Source organism: Impatiens glandulifera, chromosome 1 (assembly GCF_907164915.1).
Source record: "Impatiens glandulifera chromosome 1, dImpGla2.1, whole genome shotgun sequence".
NCBI lineage: Eukaryota > Viridiplantae > Streptophyta > Magnoliopsida > Ericales > Balsaminaceae > Impatiens > Impatiens glandulifera.
The window spans coordinates 13,197,272-13,203,271 of NC_061862.1; the positions used below are offsets into that span (position 1 = coordinate 13,197,272).

At 31.9% G+C, this 6,000-nt stretch overlaps 1 non-coding gene across 1 annotated transcript; it reads left to right on the forward strand.

Annotated features, from left to right (window-relative positions):
- Nucleotides 1–5,929: 5,929 nt before the first annotated feature.
- On the forward strand, nucleotides 5,930–6,000 carry TRNAG-GCC. Its single transcript has one exon. It is a non-coding gene; the product is annotated as a tRNA-Gly (tRNA).

A 6,000-nucleotide genomic window follows, 5' to 3' on the forward strand; every position in this document is an offset into this window, starting at 1 on the left:
TAATATTCTAATTAATTGTCATGTATTTTTTAAACGTATTTTTAATGATAAATGAAATTGTATATATATTTGTTTAATAATATATGACATATTATTTATTTGATTACGTTTTTCTATGTTATTGACTATATATATTATAGTTGTTTTGTCGTGGTGAAAGCGATAATATACAATCACCTATATGGATATATTAATTTTGATTTAATATAATATATTTGATATACATTGTTCAATGCATCATTAAGACTTACTTAATTTGATAATTTTGAAATAAAATAATTACAAGAAAAGTCTTGTTTGATTTGATAGTAATGTGACAAACGTGCTGATATTATGGGATGCAAACGTGCAACCGAAAATAAATGTTTAAGCGACTTCGGTCAAAGATGCTTGAAACATTATGATTTCTTTTGTAGAAATCATGTGATACGGTGAATATTTATTTGATTAAATATTCTAATTTCTTTTATAGAAATGAAGTGTTAAAATAAATATTTTAATTGATTAAATATTTTTAATTTCTTATGTAGAGATTATGTGAAGAATAATTTATAAATGAATAAATATTCTAATCTCTTGTATAGAAATTATGATTTATTCAATTAAATATTTATAATATAATTATCTTATTCAATGTATGATAAGTATAACAAAAGAAGTTTGTAAAAGAATTGTGTGACAATTTCTTGATTAGAAAATTATTGATTTAAATCATACAAATGTGTGTGATTTAAAAAGATACCAACACGAATGTGGGGGCAAATATTTTTATTGATTATAACACAAAAATAATTGTGTATATTATGATAAATGTAAAAATAATTTGTTGTTAGAGAAATATATTCTCTATAAAAGATAAAATTGCGCAACTTTATAAAAAGAAATAAAATAACAAGAAAATGTCTTGTTTATATTTGCTGAGTTGGTGTTCAAATCGATATTTTAGATTTGAGGATTTTGAAATCAAGAAACGTGTCATATTTTGACATTATTTTCATAAAACTTTGAAGAACCAATGTCTTCAAAAGGATTTTATGAAATAAATGAAAAAGAAAGTTTTATAAAGTCTTGATCTGACTTATAACAAATTTTATAATAATGATATGAAAATTTGATCATACTTTTATTAAAAAGTGGATGTGACAATTATATATATCATGAAGACAATGAAAATTATTTCATTACGTGTCTTTTGTACGATATTTTTGTTAGGATCTAGATCGCCGATGGCGGACCGGGGTCCGGCTAAAGAAGAATCTCTGACAACACTCAACGGTTGGCGTTAATTCGGTTAAGAATTAACACCGGTTTCAATACTGCACAAGCTGTCACAAACCCTTGAACCGAGTTCAAGTGCGGAAGTGGTTTGTTTTATATTGAAGCAACACACACACAAGATGGATAGAGATGCGGTTTGAAGAATGTCAGTTGAGGATTAGTGAGGGCGGTTAGAATGGTGTGAGTCGGTTAGGATGTAGGACCGGTAGAAAGTAAATTATGAGACAGGTTTTTATAGATGTTCGGAGATAAAACTCCTACGTCACCCCTTCTTCTCAAACCACGAGAAGGATATTCACTAAGGAATACACACAATACACAATCGAGTCTTATTTACTGCTCGATAATCACTCTTACAATTCTCACAGAAATTGTAATACACTCCACAAATACACACACAAGCTTTCAATATTTTAGAGAGATAAAGGTTTTTTATCACTTTGTAACTTGTTCTTGTTTTCTCTTAGCACTTCTATGTGTTATCAGCTTCTTCAGCTTCTCCTTTTATAGGTGAAATGTGTCAATGGTCACATTTCTTCAACGGATACCTTCAGGGTAATCCTTGAATCTGATTGGTTGAGCAGAGGATCAGCATAGCATTAAATGCGGTTTAAACTTCCAAAGTATGGAGCAAACCGGCTTGATTTGTCTTTACTTGATTATGGTAACTGTCGGTTGGACAGTTGCCTGCACCTGGGAGGTTGTTCCTTTGATTTGTACCAAACTAGTAACTGTTTCTTCAGGCAATCTTCTACAGCCTGAAACATATCATCAGACTTATACCAATATGGAAATATCACAGTCTGAGGCTTTGATATCATCTTCTGCATATACCCAAAGTGTTTATTTGCACCAAATTGTAAACTGTTCTCAATTTGATATCCTTGACTTCTTTCTCTAAGTAGTCTTCTCTTTGGATTTGTTCTTTGGATTTGGATTGAATACTTCATTCCAACTGATCATGTTGACCGGTTGATCAGTTCAACCGGATAGCTTCAGGTTTTAGATTTGTCATTGCTTCTTCTGGCCGGTTTGATTGCTTGGCCGGTTGTGATTCTTGACCGTTCGAAGTTCTTTGACCGTTCCTGCATAATAAGTTTGTTAAGTTAAGTTCTTGTTTAACCGGTCAATTTTATCTAACAATTTCTCCCCTTTTGATTATTTTATTTAAAATATTCAAAACCATGCGTCCGGTGGTCTTTTAAGGAGTTTGTTGTTTTGAGAGATATTTTGGAAAAGACTTGAAAGGTTTTGCGAAAAAAATTGAGAAAGAAAAATTTTGAGAAAAGTTTTATCTTTCATCCATCAATTTTTATCGTTGAAAATTACGATAAAAATGATTAAATCCATAAAGGATATGAATTGCACTAAACGAAATATCATGTTGTTATCAAATGATATATTGATATTATTAAATGAAAGACTTTACGTCTTAAAGTGAATATGTTTACACTTAGAAGTGCAATTTACGTATGGAAATCTTATAAGAAACTTATGATGGATAGATTAAACATTATAATCTATATTTTTGACTTATGTCAAAAAATAAAATATTTTTATGTAAAATATATAATTGTTTACACGAAAGCAGAATAGTTCAAAGACATTTTGTCTACTAGTTAGCCAAGTAAACAATATTTTCATAAAAAATTAAATGATAAGCATGTACGAATGACTATGTTTCTTATTAGAAGATGTTCCAAGGTTAGCTAAGAATGTATCAACATAAATTTCTAATTATTGTGATAGTAATTTGAAATTGGACAAGCTTAGAGTCAATGACAAGTCAAGACATACACGTCTTAGACATAATGTCATTAGACTATACTCTCTAATGGAGTTATCAAATTTGACTATGTAAGTCAAAGATAACATTGTGGATCTACTAATCATATTATTGAATAGAGAGATAGTTTGAAATCTTTTGAGACATTAACCTACTATAAGTTGGTATGAAGGAAAACCCAACCTATGCAGACTGGAGATCCCAAAAACTAGGTTCAATGGGACAACCTAATTATACTGACTTGGAAAGTTATTGTTGAGGATTAATCCTATAACGAAACAATATATATTTTGACGAGGATAAGCATATCTCTTTTAATGATTCTTTGTGAGCATAGAGATCACCTATGTGAGGGAGAAGTGGGGCCGCTTCGAAAAAATTGCACGGCTCAATTCTAGACCCTCTCACAGAACCAGGCGCGTGTTCCATGGACAAAATGGACACAATCATGAGAGCTTGACATGTATCAGGGAGAATTCTATGTGAAAGTGTGTAATCGTTTACACAAATGGCAGAATAGTTCAAGGACATCGAGTCTACTAATCGGCTAGTAAAGTTATATACTTTCATAAGGGAAGGTTCAAAGGGTTACACCTACCTATTCTATGTAGAATTCAACTGTTAAACCTTTCACCGAGTTAATCTTTCAATTTCCATTAATGTGGGGGATTGTTGGAATTTTTAAACTAATTCTATAAATTCCATTAATGAATGTAAATTAGAATGTGGGTAATAAAATTAAATCAAATTCACATGAAATTCAAACGTGAATTAAAGGGTGAAATTTGATCAAAATGTTTGAATTAATTAATTTAAATTAATTAATTAAAATGAATTGATGACCAATTAACAAAATATTGTTAATTTGTAGTGTGACTTACATGAGTTTGTTATTATTATTAATTGTTATGATAATTTAATATTATTATTAACAGATTAAAAAACCATGTAACGTGAGTATTGCAAAATAAATGTCTTCATTAATTTTGGCAAACAATTACCCTTCATTAAGAAGAAATATCAAGGCAAATGAAGAGGCAAGCAATGCCAACCGTTGGATCAATTGATGATTTAATTAACTGTTTATTATTTCAACAATCTAAATAGTCATTTATCCCACACCATCTAATGGACAAAAAATACACATCACTCCATCCTTAATTTTTTTCTCACTCTAGAATTCCAAAAGCCCTCTTCTTATTTTGTGAGTGTTCTACGAGTTTTTCGCTCGATATTTTCCGTTGAAACCCGGTAATAGTTTAGGTACACTGATCAAGCTCGACGAATAGTGATTTTAGTGCAATATCACTACTGGATTCGTTGTACCCTGGGAGACAGCCATCTATGATAAGCTTCAGCACAAACGGGAGACGATAAAACTGTTTTAAGGGAAATGTGTCTAACACATGCATCAAATTAACATCTCAATCGGTGATTTCGTTCTTCATATATTTTATTTGTTTTATTTATTTGTACATCATTTTATATATATTTCTGTAATTTATTTCAAGACAATATTTCTAACACGCACAACCCCACGCCCCACGCAAAACCCCACACCACACGCACAACCCCACTCCCCACGCACTACCTCATGCTCCATGCACAACCCCCACGCACCACGCACTACCCCACGCACTCACCCCACGCCCCACGCACTAACTCCACGCACACCGCACACACAACTCCACGCCCCACGCCCAAGCACACGCCCCACGCCCAAGCCCACGCACTACCCCACGCAACCTCCACGCACCCTCCACGTACCATACTTACACCTCGAAAAATGTATATTAATCTCATTTTATTTTTGATTGTGCAGGACGAGGAAGAGGAGGAGAAGGAGAAAAATGAGGAGGAGGACGAGGAGGACAAGATATACTTGCGCACCATGCCCCACGCCCCACACACAATATATATTAATCTTATTTTTTATAAGATGATAAATTAGGCTTCAGAGTTCTTCTCTTATTTTTTTAACTTGAAAATGTAAAAATAATCTTGATAAGAAGACTTAGTTTGGTTTATGTTTTAAGTTGTTTTGTTATTTGTCTCTTATTCCAAACATCAGAACAACTTGTTCATTAATCTTCTTATTTTAACATACAATAATTGTAACCCATTAATCTTCTTCTTTGAGCAACACCCAGTGGATTGTAATTGAACTTAATAGTGATAACACCAAAAGGTTAATTGACGAAAATGAGTTCATTCTTGTTATGGGTTACGCTCCTTAGTGTAAATCAGCGTTTTCGCCTAGATTGATTTCTGATTTCAGTATGTATTCTTTCAGTTTGTGGTTTATTAAGATGAACAATACAATACTATATATTTTTTTCGAAATTATACGCTTCTTCGTGCATTGCATTTTTTGTAAGTCAGGAAAGAAACCCAAAAAAGAGTTTGAGAAAACTTCGTGCTTTGTAAATTATTGATTCTATAGTATTTCAAAATCATATCCTTTAATCTACAAGGAAAGCTCACATTTCATCATGCAGGAGTAAAATAGTTTGATTCAAATATTATAAAGGTGACATTAGTTGTGTGCTTTAACAAAAATGTTGTCATAGTTCATCATTTTTCTGCTGGTTTTTGAGATTTTTGTTAATGACTACTGTCAATTATTTCAAGCTACATTTTGTAGACAGTTTGATCTGCATATAACAACACTAATTATATTAGTGGGAAGGGTAACTTTTGTTAATGCATATTTTTTGGGTAATAATTACCGGAATTGGCGAACATTATAAAATTCGAGAGAAACATTACCCTACGAAATTACTAATGTACTTGAAAAGAATTTTTATGCTAAGAAATCTAATAAGATAGTTTTATATACTTTCAATATATTGATCTTCACAACAAGCACCAGTGGTCTAGTGGTAGAATAGTACCCTGCCACGGTACAGACCCGGGTTCAATTCCCGGCTGGTGCA